Genomic DNA, 27,060 nt, shown 5'->3' on the forward strand with positions numbered 1-27,060 from the left:
GAGGGGAAAAAAATTGCAGACTACAGGAACCAGGAGCACCACTCAGATGAGCCTCCAGGTGCTTCAAAGACCCTCTAAGGACCAGCTGTCTGCAAGGAATATAAATCCTTCCCTTCCACACTATCCTGTCACAGCTGAAGAAGCTTCTTGGATGAGAGCGAAACGTCTTCAAAAGAAAAAACAAGAAAGTCCAGTTGTCTCCTGAAAAAGCACCTTTGGGACAACCATGACCTGGATGTCTGAGAACTTCTACAGACTTTTAGCTATGCAATTTGGGATGAAGACCCTTTGAATGGTGTGGGAGTAGGAATGTTAATGTAACCTAGGATTGCATTGGCTTTTTTGGCTGCCGCTGCACACTGTTGACTCATATTTTTAGCTTGGTATCCACTAAGACTCCAAGATCCCTTTCACAGTTCTTGCTATCAAGCCTGGTTTCACCGAGTCTATATATGTACTTTGGGTTTTTCTTGCCTAAGTGCAAGACTTTACTTTTCTCTGAATTTGAATTTCATTTTGTTAGATTTGGAGGGCTGACAACTGGTTCATATTTATGATGGTCGCAAAGTCCACGGGGAAGCCCGATTCACTTAACAACTGTGTGACTGATTTAACAGCTGCAATGATTCCCTTAACAAATGTGACAGGAAAAGTCGTAAAATGGACCAAAAGATTAACAAATTTCTCCCTTAACCAACCTAAATTCTGGCTTCAGTTGTGATCTTAAGCCGAGGACTACCTGTACCAGAATGCACTGTTTGTTAACATTGACTTGAGTCATTAGTAAATGAATTGTTTTCAGGGAGCAGCTTAAGCAGTTTAAACAATATCCAGATTCATTTTCGTTGTCAGCTTGAAAGTGCAGGGTTGTGCAATGTTACACAGCAGGAAGTTCCACTGAGTTCAGGAAAGGGGTTGGCAGCTCTCCCCCACTCCCCATCTCGTTCACACCTCATAATGAGCTTGGTTTGGTTATGAATGTGCTCTTATATATAGCAAACGGATTACGGCTTCAGATCAGGGTCCGTTATGGTTCATTCAGTAAACTATGGCTAAATCAACTTGGCCAAGCATAATGGGCTACACAATACCTTGGTAAATACACACACTGTAGCTGCCTTCTCTCATTGAAGCCCTACCTGAATGCAAAGGAGCAGGAAAGGTGGTTGTACCACATCTATTGTGCCAGGCCTGTTGCACTGGTGGGTTGCTACCGGTTCTGACCAGTTCTCAAGAACCGCTGGCAAAAATCTGGCCAAGTTTGCAGAACTGGTAACGATGCCCAGCTGGCCACGCCCGCAAACCGGTTCCCTTGGCCAAAGAGGTTGTAAAAAACAAAAGGTTTTAAAAGGCTCCTCTGACGATCCCAGCTGAGTTGCCTGATCACCAGAACCTTTAAAAAACATGTTTTCAGCCGAAGAGCTTGTAGAAAAAATCCTTTTAAGAGGTTCTGGGCTGCCATGAGGCAAGCCTCATGGGATCGTCAGAGGAGCCTTTTAAAATCTTTTTTTCCTCTGGTGATCCCAGATGAATTTCCTGATCATCACAGACTTTTAAAATCACTTTTTTACAACCTCTTACAACAGTCCCCACCCAGGCCCACCCAATCGCCCCCTCCCCCCACTTACCTAATTGCTGCTCCTTTTGGGCTGCAAAGCCATGCTTTCCTTTGGCTTCTGCAATCAGTTGCATCGGCTAGCAACTGAACCTGCCTGCCTGCCTGCAATCCATCTCCTTGGTGAGCAGCTGAATCTGCCTGCCTCAATTGGGTAAGTAAACTATTAAAAATAGTTAATTGGGTTTTTTTTTTAAGGAGTTGGGTTTTTAGACAGCAATTAAAAGTTAAGGAAGTTTTAAATTTAGATGCTTTTACCTAAAATGGGTCTCCAACCTTAGTAACTTTAAGGCTTGTGGACTTAAACTCCCAGAGTTCCTCAGCCAGCTTTCCTGGCTGAGGAACTCTGGGAGTTGAAGTCCACAAACCTTAAAGTTACTAAGGTTGGAAACCCCTGATCTAAATATATATATATATATATATAAAATAAAAATAAAATATTTGTGCAGCTTTCTGAGATTTGGTGTGTTTCTGTAGTGTTTCACTCTAACTACACAAATACACAAAATCTCGCAAAGCTGTATGTGGCATTGTGTATGTGTGTGTGAGAGGTGAGAGTCTGTTGTGTTGTGTGTGTGTGTAAAGTGTGAAAATTAGTTTTTGAGCTTTTTGTGGCTGTGTGAAGTTCCTGCTTGTTGCAGGGGCCATTTTGGGTGAAGTGCAGCTGCTTTTACATTATGTGTGAGTTAGTTGTATTATGTTGTGTGTGTGTAAAGTGCGAAAGTTGGTTTTTGGTACCTCTTATTTTTTTGTATACTTTATTATTTTTATTATTGATTGTTATTGGCCACGCCCACCCAATCACCTGACTGTCAAGTCACTCTCACCCAGTCACATGACTGCCAAGCCACGCCCAGTGTCACATGACCATCAAGCTACACCCACAAAATAAGCCACGCCCATAGAACCGGTAGTAAAAAAATTTAGAACCCACCCCTGGCCTGTTGGTACAACCTTGCCCCTCCCCCAAGATTTCATTTTTTAATTTTTATTTATTTATTGGATATTGTGAAACATAAACGAGAACAAGAATAAGAGAATAAAAATACAATGGCAGGGACGATAGGCATGTTAGTCCACTTACATACAGCCCCTCTACTGACCACTTAAGTATGAAGTGAGGTCCGTGGAAGTCAGTTTGTGACTGAAACTGAAAATTTGAAACAGAATCAGGTAGAGCATTCCAGACTTCAACAACTCTATTACAGAAATCATATTTTTTATAGTCTAGAATGATTTACATTGAGTTTAAAGCGGTTGTTTGCACGTGTATTATTGCGATTAAAACAGAAAAGATCATTTACATTGTATGCATTCTTTAGCTACGTTAAACCTAGTTTATTTATTTATTTATTTATTTTATTAATTAGATTTCTAGACCGCCCTTCTCCCGAAGGACTCAGGGCGGTGTACAGCCTTATTAAAACACATAGGAACACAATAAATTTAAAATACATTTAAAATGAAATATTTAACCGGCCAATTTAAAACTAAAACGGTCAAATGACCGATATAAAACCCTAAGCTATAAAATTATAAATAAATTAATACAGTTTAAAATTCAATTAAAACTAAGTTAAACTAAAATATCAAATTAAAATAATATTTAGGCTAGTCCCGCCCGATTGAATAGCAGAGTCTTCAGTTCCCGCTTGAAGGTACGGAGGTCGGAAAGTTGGCGTAACCCAGGAGGTAACTCATTCCATAGGGTTGGTGCTGCCACAGAGAAGGCTCTCCCCCTGGGGATCACCAGCCGGCACTGTTTGGCTGATGGCACCCGGAGCAGGCCCGCTCTGTGGGAGCGCACAGTCGTTGGGAGACTATCGGTGGCAGAAGGCGGTCTCGTAAATAGCCCGGTCCTAAGCCCTGGAGCGCTTTAAAGGTGAGCACTAACACCTTGAATTGCACCTGGAAGGCTACCGGCAGCCAGTGCAGGCCGCACAGGATAGGTGTTATATGGGAGCAACGTGATGCTCCCACAATTACCCGCGCAGCCGCATTCTGGACTAGCTGGAGCCTCCCGGTGCTCTTCAAGGGGAGCCCCATGTAGAGAGCATTGCAATAGTCCAGGCGAGAGGTAACGAGGGCGTGAGTGACCGTGCGTAAGGAGTCCCGGTCAAGAAAGGGGCGCAACTGGCGCATCAGGCGAACCTGATAAAATGCTCCCCTGGCGACGGCCGTCAAATGTTCTTCTAAAGACAGCCGATCGTCCAGGAGAACACCCAAGTTGCGCACCCTTCCCCTGGGGGTCAGAACTTCACCCCCCACAGTCAGCGAAGGCGTAAGCTGACTGTACCGGGATGCCGGAACCCACAGCCACTCTGTCTTGGTAGGGTTGAGTTGGCGCCTGTTCCTCCCCATCCAGACCCGCACGGCCTTGAGACACCGGTCCATCACCTCGACAGCTTCGTTTGGGTGGTTCAGGGTGGAAATGTACAGCTGAGTATCATCAGCGTACAGATGATAATCAACCCCGAAACCATGGATAACCTCACCCAGCAGCTTCATATAGATGTTGAACAGGAGAGGCGAGAGAACCGACCCCTGAGGCACCCCACAAGTGAGGGACCTAGAGGTCGGTCTCTGCCCCCCTGCCAACTCCGTCTGCGAACGGTCAGAGAGATAGGACGAGAACCACCGATAAACGGTGCCTCCCACTCCCAGTCCCTCCAACCGCCGCAGCAGGATACCATGGTCGATGGTATCAAAAGCCGCTGAGAGATCTAACAGGACCAGGACAGAGGAACATCTCCTGTCCCGAGCCCTCCAGAGGTCATCCACCAACGCGATGAAAGCCGTCTAGGTGCTGTAACCATGTCTGAAGCCAGACTGGAACGGGTCTAGAAAGACAGTTTCCTCCAGGTATTGGGGAAGCTGATACGCCACCACACTCTCAACAACCTTCACCAAAAAGCGAAGGTTGGAGACTGGACGATAATTTGCCAATACAGCTGGGTCCAAGGAAGGTTTCTTGAGGAGGGGCCTCACCACCGCCTCTTTCAGGGTGGCGGGAAAGGTGCCCTCCAACAAGGAGGCGTTGATAATTCCCAGGAGCCAGCCTCGTGTCACCTCCCGTGTGGCCAGTACCAACCAGGAGGGACACGGGTCCAATAAACATGTGGTGGGATTCAGCCTAGCCAACAACCTGTCCATGTCGTCAGGAGTCACAGGATCGAACTCAGCCCAGGTAATATCCACAAGACTTGTCCCCGTCCCCTCGCCCGGATCTATCCAATCAGTGTCCAGCCCGTCCCGAATCCGAGCGATTTTATCGGACAGATACTGTACAAAATCCTCAGCACGCCCCTGCAAGGGGTCCTCCCGAGCCTCCTGCGAGAGCAGGGAGCGGGTCACCCTAAACAGGGTGGCTGGGCGGTTATCTGCCGATGCGATAAGAGCAGAGAAATAGGTATATTTTGCCGCTTTTATCGCCACTAGATAGGTCTGAATACAAGACCTAACTAATGTTCGGTCGGATTCGGTGCGGCTGGACCTCCAGGCACTCTCTAGGCGTCTTTTCCGGCACTTCATCTCCCTCAACTCCTCGTTATACCAAGGAGCTGAGCGAGTTCGGCGCCGGATCAGAGGCCGCAAAGGCATGACACGGTCCAAAGCCCCGGCAGCCGCCCCTTCCCAGGCAGTCACCAGTTCTTCGACCGAGTCGTGGGCTAATTCCCCAGGAAACGGCCCAAGCTCCGTCAGGAACCTCTCCGGGTCCATCAGGCGCCTGGGACAGAACCATCGAACCGGCTCCGTCTCCCTGCGGCGGGGTGCAGCGGTTCAAAAGTCTAGCTGAAGGAGTAAATGATCTGACCATGACAAGGGCTTAACAATTAATTCCCCTAAATCCAGATCATTTAGCCACTGTCCCGAGACAAAAATCAGGTCCAGAGTGTTACCCCCAGTGTGGGTGGGACCATTAACTACCCGGGTCAGGTCCAAGGCCGCCATGGAAGCCATGAACTCCCAAGCTGCCGTCGACGATTCGCCCACCGATGGCAAGTTGAAATCCCCCATAACCATAAGTCTGGGGGTCTCAACCGCCGTCCCGGCTATCATCTCCGACAATGTTTAGGACTTGCAGTACAGTTTTTTGTGTTTTCTGCCTCGAAATGCTATCATTTCAACATTCTGAAAGTGGAAAGAGTGCCAAAAACCTCTAAAAAAGAGATTGGGAACACACACTCAAACGCACACACACACACACACACACACACCCCAGTCCATTTCCCAATTCCTGGAGTTAGGTCATGGCTGGCCGGGGAATTCTGGGAGCTGAACACAATTTTAGTTGCCCAAGGTTGAGAAACACTGGTTTAAGTGAGATGGGAACCTAGCTTGTTATAGGTAGTCCTCGACTTACAACCATAACTGAGCCCAAAATTTATGTTGCTAAGTGGGATATTTGTTGTGTTTTGACCCATTTTACAACTCTTCTTGACACAGTTGTTAAGTGAATCATTGTAGTTAAGTTAGTCACACGGTTGTTAAGTGAATCTGGTTTACCCATTGACTTGGCTTGTCAGAAAGTTGATCACATGATCCTAGGACATTACAATCGTCATAACTGTGAGTCCATTGTCGAATGCCTGAATTTTGATCACATGACAATAGGGATGCAGCAATGGTGGCAAGTGTGAAAAATGATCATAAGTCACTTTCTTTCAGTGCCATTGTGACTTCGAATGGTCACTAAATGAACTGTTGTAGTTCGAGGACTACCTGTACTATAACACAGGGACTATTTGGTGCCATGAGACAGTGACATTCACACCCTTTCCTCCAGGCCTTGAGTTGGCATAACAACCGCTGACCCACATCTGAAGCTGGCAAGAAGGGCTGTCCTTAAGCCAGGCTTCATGCAGAAGAAATCCAGGAAAGGGGTCCGTGGGTTCCAGTGGTGAAATCTGAACTGGTTTACTACCAGTTAGCTGGTTGCGCATGCGTGCTGCACACCAAAGATGCACTGCGCATGCATGCACACTATGCACCAGGCACCAAATGCGAGTTGCGCACGCACACAGGGCACCCCAAAAGGAGGCATGGGGTAAATAGAACAGTGCGCGGGGTGTGTGTGTGTGAACAGCTGTGGCACACAATCTTTTTTTTACTTTTAAAAGCATTTTTTTACAACCTATTCAGCCGAATAGGTTCAGCCAAATAGGTTGTAACAAAATGCTTTTAAAAGATAAAAAAAGGCTCTGACAATCGCGCAGCTCAGCTGTGGTCATCAGAGCCTCTTTTTTACCTTTTAAAAGCATTTTTTACAACCTATTCCTACCATTCGAGCAGGAAAAGCGAACAAGCTGGAAAGAAGCGGCAAGCGGGCAAGCAGACAACCGGGCAATTGGGTGGGCATGGGCGGGGGGCGGGGGCAAGGATTTTTGCTAGTGGTTCTCTGAACCATCCGCCGCCATTGCTACCAGATCAGCCGATCCAGTCTGAGCTGGGAGCCTTTCACCCTGGTGGCTTCCTCAACTTTGTTTCCTTTCCCAAAAAATCTTGCATGACAAGCTGAGAACCACAACCCCTCCCTTTCCTTAACCTCTGGAGGGTGCCTGATCTGTCAGGTGAGTTTACAGAATACCAGAATAACATAGTTTCTACAGATTTCTACAGATTAACAGAGTTGGAAGGTACCTTGATGGACTTCTGCTCCAACCCCCTGCTCAAGCAGGAGATCCTGTACTGTGACCCCAGGATGCAGCAACTGTCATAAGTATGAACCAGTTGACAAGCACCTCAATTCTGATCACATGACCATGGGGATGCTGCAACGAGTGAAAAATGGTCGTAAGTCCCTTTTTTCAGTGCTGTTGTAACATTGAACAATCACTAAATGAACTGTTGTAAATCAAGGACTACCTGCATACAGCCCTCTCTGAGTGGTTTACAGAGTCACCCCCAACAATCTGGGTCCTCATTTACCAACCTTGGAAGGATGAAAAGACCGAGTCAACCTTGAGCCTATTAGGATTGAATTCTTGGCTGCGGGCAGAGATAGCCTGCAATACTGCATTCTAACCAGTGCACACTATGGAAGGAAGGAAGGAAGGAAGGAAGGAAGGAAGGAAGGAAGGAAGGAAGGAAGGAAGGAAGGAAGGAAGGAAGGAAGGAAGGAAGGACAGAGTTGGAAGGGACCTTGAAGGTCTTCCAGTCCAACCCCCTGCTCAAGCAGATCCTATACCAGTGTTGGCAATCTTTTCAGCACCAAGTGCTGAAATGGGAAAGTGTGTGCGCATGCACAGGAATGCCGGAAACTGGAAGAGCAATGGGCGACAGCTGGCGTGCCCAGAGAGCTGGCTCTGCGTGCCACTTCCGGCACGTATGCCATAGGTTCGCCATCAGGGCCCTATACCATTTCAGACTCTTCTTAAAAGCCTCCAGTGATGGAGCATCCCACAACTTCTGAAGGCAACGTCTGTTCCACTGATTCATTGTTCCCACTGTCAGGAAATTTCTCCTTTGTTCACGACCGGATCAGTGGTGGGTTTCAAATTTTTTTACTACTGGTTCTGTGGGCATGGCTTGGTGGGCATGGCTTAGTGGGCATGGAAGGGAAAGGATACTGTAAAATCTCCATTCCCTCCCCAATCCAGGGGAAGGTTATTGCAAAATCCCCATTTCCTTCCAATCAGCTGGGATTTGGGAGCGGGGGCATAGATGGGGGCGGGGCCAGTCAGAATTTTTACTATCGGTTCTCCGAACTACTCAAAATTTTCACTACTGGTTCTCCAGAACTGGTCCAAACCTGCTGAAACCCACCTCTGGACTGGATCTCTTTTTAGTTAGAGCTTACTTTGGAATGCCTGTTTGATGTTCTCCTACACTTCTGAGGACTGCTATGACTTTGAAACCTGTTCTAGGATTTGCCCCAGGGCTTGCCAAGAGAGTCTTTGCCAACAGCTTTCCAGTGGCACCTTTTCCAGAGCTCCATCATCTGCTTCAGATCCACACAGGCCTCCAGGCGATCCATCTTTTGGAAATGAGCTGGGTGGAGCCCTGGTCGTCACCTCTTCTCAGCCTGGGGAAGGGAGCTGTTCGAAAGGAAGGGTGTGTTGGCGGTGGGAGATCTTCCATGCTGTATCCTTTCCTTAGGCCTTTGGACGGTGCAACCTCCGGACCTTTCCACAAAGCTGGGCAGGAAGGGCTGATCTGGTTGTTTTGGAAGAGAAGGCAGCCACTTTTTCCACGCCAGAGACTGACCTCATACTATTGAAAACAACAACGTTTATGCCACAGTTAAAGGGCCCGGGCCATGTGTTCATCATAGTCATGTAGTCATGATAGCAGCAGTCAAGCAACCTAGAGCAAGGCACTACAAGCTCATGCAATTTTAGGCTGCCTTAACAGATGGATCAAATCAGAGGTAGACTTCACAAATTTAGCAAGGGATTCTCTGCCCGGTTGCTGGGTGGGCGTGGCCTAGTCGCCCTCCTGCACCATGGTGGGAGGGTGCTGTTTTTGTCCTCCCTGGGCTGCAGTGGCTTTCCTTGAGCCTCCGGGAGGGCAAAAATGGCCTCCCCAGGCTACAGAGGCCCTCTGGAAGCCCTACCTAAAATGGGGAAGGTGAAAACCGGGTAGGCCCATTTTTCACCCTCCCCAAGCCTCCACGCACACCCTGCACTTACCTGCATCCGAAACGGGCTGCATGGGGACTCCTGGGAGGGGTGGGGTGGGAAGGGCCAGCCAGGAGTGGGATTTGGGGGTTCTCCAAACTGCACCGAATCTTAGCTAGAGGTTCTCCCGAAGCCCTGCGAACCCCCAGCAGCCCCACCCCTGGATCAAATCAAGATAAGGTGAAGTCTATGGAGATTCTCAGTCATCCAGGTCACAATTGTCCCAAAGGTGCTCTTTGAAGAGACAACTGGACTTTCCTGTTTTTCTTTGAAGACATTTTGCTTCTCATCCAAGAAGCTTCTTCAGCTCTGAAGTCTTCAAAGAAAAAACCAAGAAAGTCCAGTTGCCTCATGAAAAAGGCACCTGTGAGACAATCGTGTGAAGTGTTAGTACTGCTTTATAATGCCTTGGTAAGGCCACACTTGAAATTCTGCATCCAGTTTTGGTTGCCACGATGTGAAAAGGATGTGGAGATTCTACAAAGAGTGAAGAGAAGAGCAACAGAGATGATTGGAGGCTGGAGGCTAAAACCTATGAAGAAGGCTTGCAGGATTTGGGAAAGGCTTGTCTAGTGAGAAGAAGGACTAGCGGTGTTCCAATATTCAAGGGGCTGCCACAGAGAAGAGGAATCAACCCTGGGTATTGACTGAGGTTGTAAAAAAGGCAAAACTCACTTAACAGATGTCTCACTTAGCAGCAGAATTTTTGGGCTCAGTTGTGGTGGTAAATTAAGGACTACCTTAAGGGTAGAGGTGGTATTCAGCCAGTTCGGTCTGGTTCTCCTGAACTGGTAGTGGAAATCGCACCTCGGCTCTATGCCATCCGATTCAGGCATGTTTTTGAGGCTGGGCGCATGTGCAGAAGGTGCATGCGCCAGTAAAGCGTGCGCTCACATTTGCGAACTGGTAGAGAAAGTAAGTGAATACGACCCCTGCCTGTAATGTGCAGTATTCTAGTATGGGTATCGATGAATGAATGGGATGCGGTGGCTCAGTGGCTAAGATGTTAAGCTTGTCGATCGAAAGGTCGGCAGTTCAGCGGTTCGAATCCCTAGTGCTGCGTAACGGGGTGAGTTCCCATTACTTGTCCCAGCTTCTGCCAACCTAGCAGTTCGAAAGCACGTAAAAAATGCAAGTAAAAAAACTACCTTTGGTGGGAACAGCGTTCCGTGCGCCTTTGGCGTTTAGTCATGCCGACCAGATGACCACGGAGACTTCTTCTGACAGCGCTGGCTCTTCGGCTTTGAAACGGAGATGAGCACTGCTCCCCTAGAGTCGGGAACGACTAGCACATATGTGTGAGTGGAACCTTTACTTTTCCTTTGATGGCAGTCTTTCAATATATGAGAGGCTGCCACAAAGAAGAGGGAGTCAAGCTATTCTCCAAAGCATCAGAGGGCAGAACAAGAAGCAACAGATGGAAACTCATCAAGGAGAGAAGCAACCTAGAACTAACCAGTTCAGTTTCCTCCTGAAAAAGCATCTTTGGGATAACCATGATCTGGATGACTGAGAATCTCCATAGACTTTCAACCTAGAGCTGAGGAGAAATTTCCCAACAGTGAGAACAATTAATCAGTGGAAACAGCTGGCCTTCAGAAGTTGTGGGGGCTCCATCACTGGAGGTTTTGAACTTAGTTTGTCTGAAATGAGCTTCTCCTTGAGGAGGAGGGGTTGGACTAGAAGTCCTTCAAGGTCCCTTCCAACTGTGTCCGTCCTTCCTTCCTTCCTTCCTTCCTTCCTTCCTTCCTTCCTTCCTTCCTTCCTTCCTTCCTTCCTTCCTTCCTTCCTTCCTTCCCTTCCTTCCTTCCTTCCTTCCTTCCTTCCTTCCTTCCTGTATTCATCCTTCCTTCTTCCTTTCTTTCCTTCTTTCCTTCCTTCCATACTGTGCACTGGTTAGAATGCAGTATCGCAGGCTATCTCTGCCTGCAGCCAGGAATTCGATCCCATTTAGTGACTGTTCAAAGTTACGATGGCACTGAAAAAAGGGACTTACGACCATTTTTCACACTTACAACTGTTGCAGCATCCCCATGGTCATGTGATCAAAATTGAGATGTTTGGCAATTGTTTCATACTTACGACGGTTGCAGTGTCCTGGAGTTATGTGATCCCCTTTTGCGACTTTCTGACCAGCCAAGTCAACAGGGAAGCCAGATTCACTTAACAACTGGATTACTAACTGTAATGTATCTTTAAAGTTTTGGAGGGAAATTTGGGCGGGAACAAGCACGTTGCTGATTGGTTGAAGCCTCAGCCAAAACTGTATATAAAGAGGGGTTTGCCAGATGTCTTTTGCTGGGTTCACTATAAACTGAAGAGCTGTTGTCACTTGCTGGTCTCCTGCCTCTTTATTGCCCGAATCTAACATTGGCGACGAAGGTGGGATATCGAGGCAGCGAGATTAAAAGAAAGAGCTAAAGTAACCAGGAATTTGCGAACCCAGTCAGTAAGGGGCGGAAAGTAGCGATGTCCAGCTACACGCCGCCAGCGCCATTTGACCCAGCAAAGGAGAAATGGGGGTCATACATGGCTTGTTTCGAGTGTTTCCTCGAAGCAAACGAACTACAAGGGGTTTCGGATAATCGGAAGCGAGCGTACTTCCTGAGCCACTGCGGTCCAGAAGTTTTCAATACCACGTAGTCACTTTCAGAGCCAACGCCGGTACAGTCGGTACCGTGGCAAACACTACAAACGGCACTTCGAGCGCACTACACCCTCAAAGTTCGTCCAACGGTTCGAGTTGAGGCAGCGGGTACAGCATGAGGGCGAATCGATAAGTGTGTACATGGCGGTGTTGAGAAAAGCCGCGAACCACTGTGAGTACAGAGATTTGGAGGACTCCTTACTCGAACAACTCATTTGTGGGGTCAGGGACACCCGATTGCAAAGGCGGCTGCTGTCTAGAAGCAACCTGACGTTGGCAATAGCCTTGGGCGAGGCCAGGGCTCACGAGATGTCTACCAAAGCGGCAGAAACCCTGCAAAAGCCGAACGCACCAGGGGCCAGAGCAAAAACAACACAATGAGGAAGTCCAGGCTGAGTCGGAAGGTGAGGAAGAGGAAGAGGTTTTCCACACCGGGAGGCCGGAGAGAGGGGACCGGAGCGAATGCGTGAGTTGCGGGGGCCAACACCAATGACAACACTGCAAGTTTAAGGACGCGGTTTGTCGGCGGTGCGAAAAGAAAGGTCACATAGCGCAGGCCTGTCGAGCCCCCCAACCTTCCCGCCAAAAATTCAAACCGACCAATCAGAGTGCGGGAGCAGCGAAGCGGCCCGGGATTGGTCCATTCAAAAAGGGCGCGAAGTTAAACCAGACCACCGTGAGAGTGGGCCACGCATCGACGCGACTAGAAAAAAAGATTTTTACCAAGACATACATTGAAGGGGTGCCGTGCCAACTGGAAGTTGACACCGGCTCATCAATCACAATTATGTCCTGGGACACCCTCGTGAGAGACTTGCCAGCTGTCGCGAAGCGCAAGCTACAAACCCAAAAGCTGAGAGTGCAGGACTACCAAGGGAATCGAATCCCTGTTCGAGGGGTAACATCCGTCCAAGTCAAGTATGGACAGTTCAAGAAAACCCTGCCAATCACCATAGTGGATGGAACTTTACCGAGTTTGCTAGGACTGGACTGGTTCCGAGCTTTGGGCATGGGAGTGACCGGGGTCTTCAGAAATGAAGTCGACCTCAAGGATGAACTGATGAAGGAGTTCGAGGACGTCTTCAAAGACTGCCTGGGCAAGTACGAGGGGACCCCTATTTCTTTCAATCTAGATCCACAAGTTGCCCCTATCAGGTTAAAGGCTAGGAGGGTTCCATTCGCCCTAAAGCCCAAGATTGACCGGGAATTGGACAAACTAGTAAGCCAGGGAATACTAGTGCCCATTGACCATGCAAAATGGGAGACACCTATAGTCACCCCAGTCAAACAGGACGGATCGGTCCGGATTTGCGCTGACTACAAGGCAACGCTCAACAAAGCATTGCAGAAGAGTGCATACCCCGTCCCAGTAGTGCAAAACTTGCTGCACTCATTAGGACAAGGGCAGGTTTTCGCCAAACTCGATTTGGCTCAAGCCTATCAGCAGTTACCCGTAGATAGCAGCACAGCCGAAGCGCAGACAATTGTCACGCACCGGGGTGCTTTTAAATGCACCCAGCTACAGTTCGGAGTTAGTGTGGCTCCGGGGTTATTTCAGAACCTAATGGAGCGAGGGTCTACCTGGGGTGGTACCATATTTCGACGATGTATTGGTATCTGCTGAGAATTTAGAAGAACTGGGGGTAAGACTAAGGAAGGTTTTGGGCATTTTCAGGTCTGCCGGGCTTAAAGTTAAGCTGAACAAATGCCAGATCGGGGTAGGATCCGTAGAATTCCTGGACTATCGAATAGACAGGGAAGGGATTCACCCCACTGAGAGCAAGGTACGGGCCATCAGGAAGGCCCCAGCTCCCCAAAATAAAACGGAGTTACAGGCTTTCTTAGGACTTGTCAACTTCTATGCGGTATTCTTAAAGAACAAGGCAACTATAGCCGAACCGCTACACAAATTACTAGCAAAGAATGCTGTTTGGTCCTGGAGGAAGGCAGAAGCTAAGGCATTTGAAGGGGTGAAAAACCTTTTGTCCAGCGATAGCCTCCTTATTCAATACAATGGCACGTTGCCATTAGTACTAGTTTGTGATGCATCTCCCTATGGGGTGGGGGCTGTGCTCAGCCACAGATTGCCAAATGGAACAGAAGCCCTATAGCATATTATTCCCGAACAATGTCCTCGGCCGAGAGGAACTATAGCCAGCTAGATAGGGAAGCATTGGCTATAGTCTCCGGGGTTAAGAAATTCCACGAATATGTATTCGGACGAGATTTCGAGATAGTCACGGACCATAGACCACTACTGGGCCTATTGGCGGGCGACCGCCCAACACCCGTTGCACTTTCGCCCAGACTGACCCGATGGACTATCTTCCTAGCGGCATACTCTTACAAATTGCTTCACCACCCAGGAAAGGACTTAGGGCATGCGGACGCTCTGAGTAGATGCCCGTTACCAGAGACTATCGAAGACCCAACCCCGGGGACACCCGTCCTGCTAATTGACTCTTTGGACTCTGGCCCAGTCACATCCAAGGAGGTGGCTAGGGCATCTTACAAGGACATTACAATAAGGACTGTAATTGGTTGGGTACAATGGGGATGGCCCGCTGCGCCGGGCGAGCGTATCAAAGACTTTGTGAAAAAACGAGCAGAACTATTGGTTCAAGGGGGTGTCTGTTATGGGGGGATAGGGTGGTGATTCCGGAGAAATTACGAAAAAATGTATTGGAACTTCTGCATGTGGGCCACCCGGGGATCGTGAGAATGAAGGGTTTAGCGAGGAGTTATGTGTGGTGGCCCTTGATGGACAAGAAAATTAGCGACAGGGTAGGGAAATGCCAATCCTGCCAAGAGTCAAGGCCACTACCCCCTACGGCCCCAATTAGAGAGTGGGAGAAACCCCAAGGGCCATGGTCTAGGATTCACATCGATTTTGCCGGGCCATTCCACGGGCAGACCTTTTTAGTTGTAGTAGATGCCTACTCAAAATGGCTAGAAATCATCCTCATGAGATCCACGACGGCCGAGGCAGTCATCTCAGTCCTGAGGCACCTATTTGTAACCCATGGGTTGCCCGACACCCTAGTTTCCGACAACGGCCCGCAATTCACAGCAACCCAGTTTGAGGGGTACTTGGCGGAGGAGGGCATCAGACATGTCCTCTCGGCACCTTTCCACCCGGCGACGAACGGACTTGCAGAACGTTTCGTTCGGAGCGCCAAAGAAGCACTGTCTAGGATAAGGCCAGGCGATTGGCAAACAAAAATCGATACCTTTTTAGCAGTCCAACATAGAACCCCCTGTGTGACAACTGGCCGCAGCCCGGCGGAACTATTGATGGGTAGGAAGCTCAGGTGCCCGTTAGACCGACTAAACCCAACCTACACCCCAGATGGGTACAAGGGGGCACACGGTAAAACTAGAGAAATGACAGTGGGTGACCCAGTGTGGGCACACAACTATAGCGAGGGCCCAACATGGTTAAAAGGGACAATTCTTGGAATAACCGGGCCGAAATCATATCTAGTAGATATGGAGGATGGCCGGGTTTGGAGACGCCACATAGACCAAATAAGAAAACGAATAGCAAGTAAAACAGAAACAAAGCAGCCAGGCCCTGACTACCAAATGTTTGAATTTACAGCTGACTCAAACCCGGGGCGAACGGGGGACTTATCTGAGTCCGATGAAGTCCAGCGACACCAACCGGTTCTTCCTGAAGACAGCAGGGACGACTCTGCCAATAATCCAGGGCCGGATGGCCTAGAGGAGGAGCTGGGAGGAACTAACAGTCCCTCCGGCCAGCTCGACTCACTCCCAGAAAATGAATTGCGCAGGTCCGAAAGAGTTAGGAGATGCCCTGTCTACTTGCGTGACTACATAGAGAAATAAGATGCTAATTTTATGTAAATGTGGGTACGATGCATTCTGGGAGGGAAGGAGTGTAATGTATCTTTAAAGTTTTGGAGGGAAATTTGGGCGGGAACAAGCACGTTGCTGATTGGTTGAAGCCTCAGCCAAAACTGTATATAAAGAGGGGTTTTGCCGGATGTCTTTTGCTGAGTTCACTATAAACTGAAGAGCTGTTGTCACTCGCTGGTCTCCTGCCTCTTTATTGCCCAAATCTAACACTAACTTAACAACTGCAGTAATTCACTTAACAGCTGTGGCAACAAAGGTCGTAAAACAGGGCAAAACTCACTTAATCAATGTCTCACTTAATAATGGAAATGTTGAGCTCAACTCTGGTCATAAGTCGAGGCTCTGTGGCCATCATAGGCATCACCAAGGACGCAGCTGGTCACTTCATTCTGCAGCTGCGGCCAATTCTTCTTGGTGGTGCCCCATAGCAAAGCTTGGCTGCCCATCTCTAGCTAACTTGGGCTGCTGCCCAGGGTTTCACCTCCTTCCTCGCCTCCAAGGCAGCTGACAAAGAGAGGCTTATTCTCCCTTTTTCTCCCAGGGAGGGGACAGAATCCAGCAGCCCAACGGGAGCTCAGGGTGGGGGGTGGTAGACTATCATGACCCCTCAGCTGCCTGTCAGTCTCAGAGAGTCTGAACTTGGCCGTGTGGTTGGTACTCAAGCCAAGTTGGTTTTTTTCAGTGCCCAGGCTGAAAGGCTCCCTCCACAAAGGGGCCTGCCAGGGATGGAAGGGAAACCAAGCAACCCTTCTCAGCAACTCAACCAACTTCATGACATCTCAACGTCCTTCAAGTTGCTCAGGAAGGCCACGTCCTAAGCAGATGTTCTGCGTAGAGCATCTCAGAAGACAAGAGAGGTGCAAAGGATAACTTATCAAGAAAAACTTGATAAGCAAAGTATCTATTTAATATTGCATGTCTTAACAACAGCGAGGGTTATATTTGCACAATATTGGAAAAATGAAGAAACACCGCAAGACCAAGAGGAAGATGCTGGATTGGGCAGAAATGAACAGACTTACACTGAAGATTAAACAGAAAGAAGACACAGAATATTATCAAACATGGACTTTATATTCCAACCAGTGGTTAGAAAAAAGATTAAGAATGTAATCTGTAGTGTTAAGCAAATTAAATAACCCAGGCAACACAATGTTTATTAAGCATTAACAAAATGTAAACAACAGAAAATCAATAAAATCTTAGATGAAGGGCGAGTCCCTTTGCCTGGCACACCCCAAAAGGGCATTGTGCATTTGTGTGGTTGGCACCCAGGCCATTTCCGCCATGTTCTGAATGATGCTCCTGAATTCCTTACGTTCTGCTTTGCGGTGGAACTGCATCAGGGTCCACTTTGGGAGGAAAAGGCCCCTCTGCCAGTCTCGTTCAAGGCCTTCACTGGGCAAGGCCAGACTCTTCATGTCTTCCTCCCACAGCCTCCTCCAGAAGGCTCGGACCAGAGGTGGGTTTCAGTAGGTTCTGACCAGTTCTGGAGAACCGGTAGCGGAAATTTTGAGTAGTTCAGAAAACCGGTAGTAAAAATTCTGACTGGCCCCGTCCCATCTATTCTCTGCCTCCCAAGTCCCAGCTGATTGAGAAGGAATGGAAAATTTACAGTATCCTTCCCCTGCCACGCCCACCAAGCCACACCCACCAAGCCACACCCACAGAACCGGTGGTAAAAAAAATTGAAACCCACCACTGGCTCGGACCATGACTTCCAGAAATGTACGTCTGTGCTTTTTCGACTCGTCATTCACACAACACACTAAATCCAGATTCACTGCTGTGTGCATGTAACATGCAGTGCCCAAGTCAGGGACCCATATAATTGTTTGGCATTGCTCTGTTTAGCCTAACTGGGGAAACCCAGGGCTTCCACAACTGAATTTGAACTTTTCTCATGTGCCCTCCTGGACAATCTGCGATTACTCCAGTCTCTATTTGCTCCTCCGATAAAATGCTGGGCCTATAAAGGAATCTGGGGTTTGAGGCTGATCTGGGGCCCAGAGCATACCATGGACTCTGCCTGTGCCCTGAAATGCCCAGTCAAAACCTGGCATCACCTTCCTAATCCTTTGGCCCCACAGGAGGCTGCCTGGCTTTCAATCCACCCTGAGAGTCCTGGGTGGCCAGTTTTAATATTCCTGAATGTAGGAGAGGGAAGGGACATGGGAAAAGCAAAAGGGCCACCCAGATAGAGGCTGGAAACCAGGGTTTGTGCCTCAGTTTCCCATGTGCTGCTGAATTGGCCGATCTCAAACGGCCTCCGTTCCCTCGTTGTGGCCCTGTCTGCTTCCCTCTCCCATCGTCCCCAGCCCCCAGACTCCAAACATGGACTCCACAAAGGTTGCTTGGGTCCTGGCCAGGTGGGGCTCCCTGGATCAGCCCCCCTCTCTCTTTCTCTCTGCAGAGCCTTGCTTGCAAGCCCATTAGGCTTCTGGAGGGCAAATATTCTCTCCGAGCAGAATCTGCCCAGACTTATCCCGGCAGCAGTGTGGAACCCGAGCGAGAGCAAGGTTCCCACCAAGGTGCTTCCAAGTTGTGGCTGGAGGCGCTGCGTTCCTGGAGTGAGAATGAGTAAACAGGTGGCACCCCGGGCACCTGCCGGGCTTCAGCAGCTCCATTGGGAGTCTCAACACGCGCTGGGATAGCCCCGGGGCTGAGTTGGCAAGGGGTGGCGAAGGCGGAGCGGAAGCCAGGACTGGTGTCAGCCTCTTGACGACCTGAATCACTCCAAAGGCTGCCCTGAGCACTAAACCCCAACAGGATGGGTGTTTGGCAGCAGCTCCCAGGCGGCCCTGCCGCTCACCAGAAATAAATGTGTAAATTGCAGGCCTGCGCCCGCAGCTGCAAAAAGAGCAATGAGGATTTTTGAAGCCAAGAGTCAAGGTGGCACAGCCAAGGTCGAGGGGCACTGCCCTCCCATGCAAACAGCACGTTTGCCAGGGCAGTTTCCTGCCTGCCCCCAAATGGGGGAGAAGGCCCAAACCCTTGCATGTTGGGGGCACACCTCTGCCCTTCCTGCTGTGTGGGGGGCACTGGAGCCTTTCCCCCTTCACTGAGTTGGCAGAAGACTCCCCTGGCTGGACAAGGGTTTACTTGGGCCAGGGCTTGGTGCCTGTGGAGTAGAGTCCTTTTAGCCTGGAGGGAGATTTGCTGAAGTGGCTAAGGTTGCTGGGATGATGGCTCAGCATCCTCAGAATAGGGTCTGCGTTCAACGCCTCCGTTCCCCTCCCGTGTGAGAGGAAAGAGACTGCATGGAAGAGAGGTCACAACTCAATCCTATGCCCACCCTCATAATCCTCTTCCAGTTCTCCTGGCAATGGTTCCTTTGCCTGAAAAGATGCCCAGATGCCTCCAGGAAGAGAAAATGAAGAGGTTGCTAGCTGGCATTTTACAGGTTTTAGGATGATTTGGCCCCTTCCAGGTGGGAAGAGGGAGGACTACAACGCCCATCATTCCCAACCAGTCTGGCAAAATTCTGAGCCTCTTCATCTGCACCACCAAGTGTGTGTGTGGGGGGGGGGCAATCAACGTGCCCATTGCTCAACCCACTGAACAGTGAAGATGCGATGTGCTGTGCCTCATGAAATAGGCAAACCCTCAGTTTTTCCTGTGATGGTTGATTCACACAACAGCCAAAGACAGAATCCCTGAAGATAAGAACAGCCGACATATTCCTTTGCCCCTGACAGACCCTGAAACCTGCCTCGAACCCAAGTGAGAAGGAAGCTTTTTTGTTTAAATGAAAACAATGAGGGTCATTTCATTGTTTTGGTACAATCGCCAGTTCTGCAAAGCATTGACCTCCCAGCTTTGAGAAATGCCCCCTCCCCCAAGCCCCTTCCAATTTTTTTTCTGATTAACAGAGTTGGAAGGGAACTTGTAGGTCATCTAGTCCAACCCCTCACCCAAGCAGGAGACCCTACGCCATTTCTGACAAATGGCAGTTCAATCTCTTCTTGAAAGCTTCCAGGGATGAAGCTCCCACAACTTCTGATGGCAACTTCTGTTCCGTTGGTTTGATTGTTCTCAGAAAATTCCTCATTTTCAGGTTGAATCTCTCCTTGTTCAGTTTCCATCCATTGTTCCTTGTCTGGCCTTCAGGTGCTTTGGAAAACAGCTTGATCCCCTCCTCTATGTAGCATCCCCTCAAATACTGGAAGGCTGCTATCCTGTCTCCCCTGGTCCTTCTCTTCACTAGACTAGCCAGGCTTGGCCTGCAATCGTTCATCGTATGTTTTAACCTCCAATCCCCTAATCATCCTGATTGCTCTTCTCTGCATTCTTTCTAGAGTCTCAACATCTTTTTTATAGTGTGGTGACCAAAACCAGATGCAGTACTCTAGGTGTGGTCTTACTAAGGCTTTATAAAGTGGTAGTAGTACCTCACTTGATCTTGATTGTGTCTCTCTGTTAATGCAGTTTAGGATTGCGTTAGCTTTTTTGGCTGTCGCCACACACTGTTGGCTTATATTTAATTGGTTGTCCACTAGGACTCCAAGATCCCCCTCACAGTTATTGCTATTAAACCTGGTTTCACCATACCATTTCAAGTAGTCCTTGATTTACAACTGGCCACTTAGTGACAGTTTGAAGTTACAAGAGACCCTGAAAACGGTACTTAGAACCCAGATTTGAAGTTCCAACAGTCTGCCCCCACTACTGCAGCCACGTGATTTGGCAACTGATAGCATTGATGGCCATTTTCAGCTTCCCACAGTCACATGCCCACAATTTCCAACATTTTTGCGTGGTTAGAATGCAGCATTGCAGGCTAATTCTGCTGAATGCCAGGAATTCAATACTGACCAGATCAAGATTGACTCAGCCTTTCTATCCTTCCAAAGTCAGTAAAACAAGGACCCAGATTTTTGGAGGCAAGAGGCTGTAAACTGCTTAGAGAGGGCTGTAAAGCACTGTGAAGCATATATAACTCTAAGTGTTAGAGCTCTCTGTCTCTGTCTCTGTCTCTGTCTCTGTCTCTCTCTCTCTCTCTCTCTCTCTCTCTCTCTCTCTCTCTCTCTCTCTGTTAATGTAATTTAGGATTGCATTGGCTTTTGTAGCTGCGGCTGCACACTGCTGGCTCATATTTAGCTGATTGTTCTCTAAGACTCCAAAATTTAGGGGCCTCTGGTGGCTCAACAGACTAATGCAGTCTGTTATTAACAGCAGCTTGCTTGCAATTACTGCAGGTTCAAGCCTCACCAGGCCCAAGGTTGACTCAGCCTTCCATCCTTTATAAGGTAGGTAAAATGAGGACCCAGATTGTTGGGGGCAATAAGTTGACTTTGTATATAATATACAAATGGATGAAGACTATTGCTTGACATAGTGTAAGCCACCCTGAGTCTTCGGAGAAGGGCAGGATATAAATGCAAATAAAATAATAATAAAAATAAAAAAAATCCCTCTCACAGTCACTGCTATTAAGCCTGGTTTCCCCCAGTTTATATGTGTGCTTTTGGTTTTTCTTACCTAAGTGTAAGACTTCTTTCTCTACATTGAATTTCATTTTGTTAGATAGGGCCCAGGGTTCAAGTCTGTCAAGATCCATTTGGATCTTGAGCCTATCTTTTAGAGTGTTAGCTATTCCTGCCAGCTTAGTATCATCTGCAAATTTGGTGAGTTCTCCTTCTATTCCCTCATCTAAGTCGTTTATGAAAATATTGAAGAGTATTGGGCCTAAGACGGAACCTTGTGGTAACCCACTGCTTACTTCTTTCCATGTAGACTTAGACCCATTAAGGACTACTCGTTGAGTACAGTTTGTCAGCCGGTTGCGAATCCATCTGGTGGTGAAACTATCTATCCCACTTTTTTCTAGCTTACGAAGAAGTAGGTTGTGATCTAGTTTGTCAAATGCCTTGCTGAAGTCTAAGTATATTATGTCGAGAGTATTTCACTGGTCTACTAATTTAGTCACTATGTTGAAGAATGAAATAAGATTGGTTTGGCATGATCTGTTTTTAACAAACCCATGCTGACTGCTAGTTTTTTGGTGTTGGCAGATCTGTTTTTTTATTATCTTTTCCAGTATCTTCCCGGGTATTGATGTTAGGCTGAGTGGTCTGTAGTTTCCTGGGTCTGTTTCTTTTTTTTATCTTTTTTGAAGATAGGAACCACATCAGCTCTTTTCCAGTCCTGAGGTAGTTCCCCGGTGTTGCAGGATTTTTGAGTTCTGAGATGACATCTGCCAGCTCTTTTAGAACTCTGGGATGTAATCCATCATTAGATGGAGAGAGCTGGCATTCTCACACCCAACTAAGCCTGAAAATGCTTCCCCTGATGGGGTATTAAACCATGATGGTGAGGCAGGTGAACCTGGCCAATGGTGGCTTTTTACTTGAGCTGCGATTCAGAGCTGTCTCTTCTGCCTGGTTGGGGTGCTTCTTCTCCCTCCTTTCTGTGGTCCTGGAATCACTCCAGGAAGCAGCCTATCTCTACCCCTGAAATTCCTTCCTTGACCAGAGAGGAGCCTCCATTGTGACCAGATGTTTTTCAGGAAGGCTCCAAATGCTGATAGCCCAATGGAGGAGGAAATCTGTTGGCTGTCAGAGGCGTGATAGGGGACTTGAGCCTCCAGAGCCGGTGCGGATGGGAACCAGGGGGTTGGGCGGGATGGGTTTGTAGAAAGCAGGTCTCTGAGTTTCCAGAATATAAATTCAAATAAATCTGAGCGGTGGTTGGCTCTCCAGACATGAGCCTTCTTGCTGGCCTGGGATAGGAGGGAAGAGGGACTTCAAAGAAAGCGACATTTCAAACTGGAGGGGGGAAGGAAAAGCTTGGCAGCGTGGCCAGAATGAGGGAGATGGCCTGCCTGGTGCCAGTACTGCCAGGGCAGCAACCGAGGGTGGCTTTGCCCTTACAGACAGAGAAAGGTTGGAAGGGGCCTTGAAGATCATCCAGCTGACCCCCAGCTCACCACCACTAAAGCAGCCTCTCACTTGAGAACTTCCAGCAAAAGAGGATTCAACGTCTCCTAAGGCTGTTGCTGCCATCTTTCATCATCTGGGAATTCTTCATGACGTCCCAGCAGAATCCTGTACTTTAAATCCTTTATGTCCTGCCTCTGTCTTTGGCACCCTCTGGCCCATCTTCTCCAGGAAAGCCCACATGGGGAGAGCAAGATGGTTATTGTGTCTCTCAACAAAGCCAGTGCCCCAACTCCAGTTCGATCAGAATAAAGTTGGAAGGGACCTTGGACGTCTTGTAGTCCAAGCAGGAGACCCTATACCATTTCAGACAGGTGGCTGTCCAGTCTCTTCTTAAAAACCTCCAGTGATGAAGCACCCACAACTTCTGAAGGGAAGCTGTTCCACTGGTTAATTGTCCTCCCTGTTAGGAAGTTTTTCCTTAATTCCAGGTTGCTTATCTCCTTGATGAGTTTCCATGTCTTGCCTTCTGGTGCTTTGGAGAATAATTTGGGAAATTATTCCCAAATTTGCATTCTTTTAGAGGGTTATTGAAGTCAGGGACGTGATGGCTCAGTGGTAAGATGCTGAGCTTGTCGATCGAGAGATCGGCAGTTCAGTGGTTCAAATTCCTTGTGCTGCGTAACAGGGTGAGCTCCCTGTAATGTATTTGAATTTCAGGAGGGAAATTTGGGCGGGAAATTGCACGTTGCTGATTGGCTGATGCCTCAGCCAAAATACTATTTGAAGAGGGGTTTTGCCTGTTGGGTTTTGCTGGGATCACAATAAACCAAAGAGCTGTTGTCACTTGTATCGTCTCCTGCCTCTTCATTGCCCGAACATAACATTGGTGATGAAGGTGGGATATTGAAGGCAGTGAGACTTAGGAAAAGAGTTGAAGGAGCAACGTAACTTCAAACCCAGCCAGTATCAAGGGCGGATACATAGCAATGTCTAGCTATACGCTGCCAGCGCCATTCGACCCAGCCAAGGAGAAATGGGGGTCATACATGGCTCGCTTCGAGTGTTTCCTCGAAGCTAACGAACTGCAAGGAGTATCGGATAATTGGAAGCGAGCCTACTTCCTGAGCCACTGTGGGCCAGAAGTCTTCGATGCCACCGAATCGCTGTCGGAACCAACGCCGGTACAGTCGGTGCCATGGCAAACGCTACAGACGATGCTACGAGCACACTACGCGCCGGTGCCATCGAAGTTTGTACAACGGTTCGAGTTGAGGCAAAGAGTTCAGCGAGAGGGCGAATTGATAAGCGTGTACATGGCCGCATTAAGGAAAGCCGCAAACCACTGTGAGTATAGAGACTTGGAGGACTCTTTATTAGAACAACTCATTTGTGGGGTCAGGGACATCCGACTACAGAGGCGGCTGCTGTCGAAAAGCAACCTAACCCTGGTGATAGCCCTGGATGAGGTCAGGGCACACGAGATGTCCACCAAAGCGGCGGAAACCTTACAAAAGCCGAACACACCAAATGGAAAAGCAACGCCAGTCCACAGTGAAGAAATCCAGGCCGAATCGGACGGTGAAGAAGAGGAAGAGGTCTTCCACACTGGGAGGCCGGAGAGAGGTGACCGGGACGAGTGCGTGAGTTGCGGAGGCCAACACCAACAACAGAATTGCAGGTTCAAAGACGCAATTTGTCGGCGATGTGAAAAGAAAGGACACATAGCTCAGGCCTGCCGAGCCTCTCAACCTTCCCGCCCAAAATTCAAACCGGCCAATCAACAGGACGCCGGATCTGCGAAGCGGCCAGGGATTGGTCAGTTCAAAAAGGGTGCGAAGTTGAATCAGACCACTGTGAGAGTGGGCCACGCATCGACACGGCTAGAGAAGAAAATATTCACCAAGACACACATCGAAGGAGTGCCGTGTAAAATGGAGGTGGATACCGGCTCATCAATCACGATTACGTCTTGGGACACAATCGCAAGGGACCTACCAGACGTCGTGAAACGCCAGCTGCAACCCCAAAAGCTGAGAGTGCAAGACTAGCAGGGGAACCGGATCCCTGTTCGAGGGGTCACGTTCGTCAGAGTGAAATATGGACAATTCAAGAAAACCCTGCCGATCACCATCGTAGATGGAAACCTGCCCAGTTTGCTAGGTCTGGACTGGTTCAGAGCCTTGGGCATGGAAGTAACCGGGGTTCACAGAAGCGGAGTCAACCTAAAGGACGAATTGTTGAGAGAGTTCGAGGACGTTTTCCAAGACTGCCTGGGCAAGTACGTGGGGACCCCCATTTCATTCAATTTGGACCCCCAGGTGGCTCCCATTAGATTAAAAGCTAGGAGGGTCCCGTTCGCCCTAAAACCCAAGATTGACAGGGAACTAGACAAATTAGTAAGCCAGGGAATACTAGTCCCCGTCGACCATGCAAAATGGGAGACACCAATAGTGACCCCAGTCAAACCGGACGGATCAGTCCGGATTTGCGCTGACTATAAGGCAACGCTTAACAAAGCATTGCAAAAGAGTGCTTACCCCGTTCCTGTAGTGCAACATCTGTTGCACTCGTTAGGACAAGGACAGGTTTTTGCCAAACTCGATCTGGCCCAAGCCTACCAACAATTACCAGTTGACGGTGAAACGGCCGAAGCGCAGACGATTGTCACACATCGGGGCGCTTTTAAATGCACTCGACTTCAGTTCAGAGTTAGTGTAGCCCCCGGGTTATTCCAAAACCTAATGGAACGACTCCTACAAGGTCTACCAGGAGTAGTTCCATATTTCGACGATGTACTGGTATCAGCAGAAAACTTGGAAGAATTAGGGGTCAAATTACGGAAGGTCTTGGGCATTTTCAGGTCTGCGGGGCTTAAGGTTAAACTCAACAAATGCCAGATAGGAGTTGAATCTGTAGAATTCTTGGGTTACCGGATAGATAAGGAAGGCATCCACCCAACTGAGAGCAAAGTGCGAGCCATTAGAAAGGCCCCAACCCCAAAAAACAAAACAGAATTACAAGCATTTTTGGGGCTTGTAAACTTCTATGCAGTATTTTTAAAAAATAAGGCAACGGTAGCCGAACCGCTACATAAACTGCTAGCGAAAAAATCTGTTTGGACTTGGGGCAGGGTTGAGGCTAAGGCATTTGAAGGCGTTAAGAATCTCTTATCTAGCGATAGCCTTCTAATACAGTACAATGGGACGTTGCCATTAGTACTAGTTTGTGATGCATCACCCTATGGGGTATGGGCTAGGACAGCAGGGACGACTCTGCCAATAATCCAGGGCCGGATGGCCCAGAGGAGGAGCTGGGAGGAACAAACAGTCCCTCTGACCAGCTCGACTCACTCCCAGGGAATGAATTGCGCAGGTCAGAAAGAGTTAGGAGACGCCCTGTCTACCTGCGTGACTATGTGGAAAAATAACATGCAAATGTTATGCAAAAAACTATGTAAATATGGTACAATGTGTTCTGGGAGGGGAGGAGTGTAATGTATTTGAATTTCAGGAGGGAAATTTGGGCGGGAAATTGCATGTTGCTGATTGGCTGATGCCTCAGCCAAAATACTATTTAAAGAGGGGTTTTGCCTGTTGGGTTTTGCTGGGATCACAATAAACCAAAGAGCTGTTGTCACTTGTATCGTCTCCTGCCTCTTCATTGCCCGAACATAACACTCCCGTTACTTGTCCCAGCTTCTGCCAACCTAGCAGTTCGAAAGCATGCAAGAAATGCAAGGAGAAAAACATGGACCACCTTTGGTGGGAAGGGAACAGCGTTCCATGCACCTTTGGCGTTTAATCATGCCGGCCACATGACCACGGAGACATCTTCAGACAGCGCTGGCTCTTCGGCTTTGAAATGGAGATGAGCACCGCCCTCTAGAGTCAGGAATGACTAGCACACATATAAGCGAAAGTCTTCAAAGAAAAAACAAGGAAGTCCAGTTGCCTCTTGAAAAAGCACCTTTGGGATACTCAATTTATAATCAGTCACTTAGCAATCGTTCAAAGTGAATGATGGACCCAAAAGAAGGTACTTATATCCTGGATTCAAAGTGCCAGGGTCTCACATGTGATTGCATTTTGGGGGCCTTGGCCACTGACCCCCATTTACAGCCATTTGCAGGATCACATGACCCCGATTTACAATGGTTTTCTGCTAGAAACCAGGGTTGACTTTTGATTTTCAGCAAAAAAACAAACAAACACCACACCCATTGTGGATAATAAGTTCTCCTAACAATCATGGTGATTCACTTAATGACCACTGCATGTATGTGTGTGTGTGTGTGTGTGTGTGTGTGTGTGTGTGTATATATATTAAAAAAATCCGCTTGGTTACATGATGACCTGCTCAACAACCAGCATGACTTACAACTGTAGTCCCAGGCTCAATTGTGATCCTAATTCGAGGACT

This window comes from Ahaetulla prasina, chromosome 16, assembly GCF_028640845.1.
Source record: "Ahaetulla prasina isolate Xishuangbanna chromosome 16, ASM2864084v1, whole genome shotgun sequence".
In the NCBI taxonomy this organism is placed as follows: domain Eukaryota; kingdom Metazoa; phylum Chordata; class Lepidosauria; order Squamata; family Colubridae; genus Ahaetulla; species Ahaetulla prasina.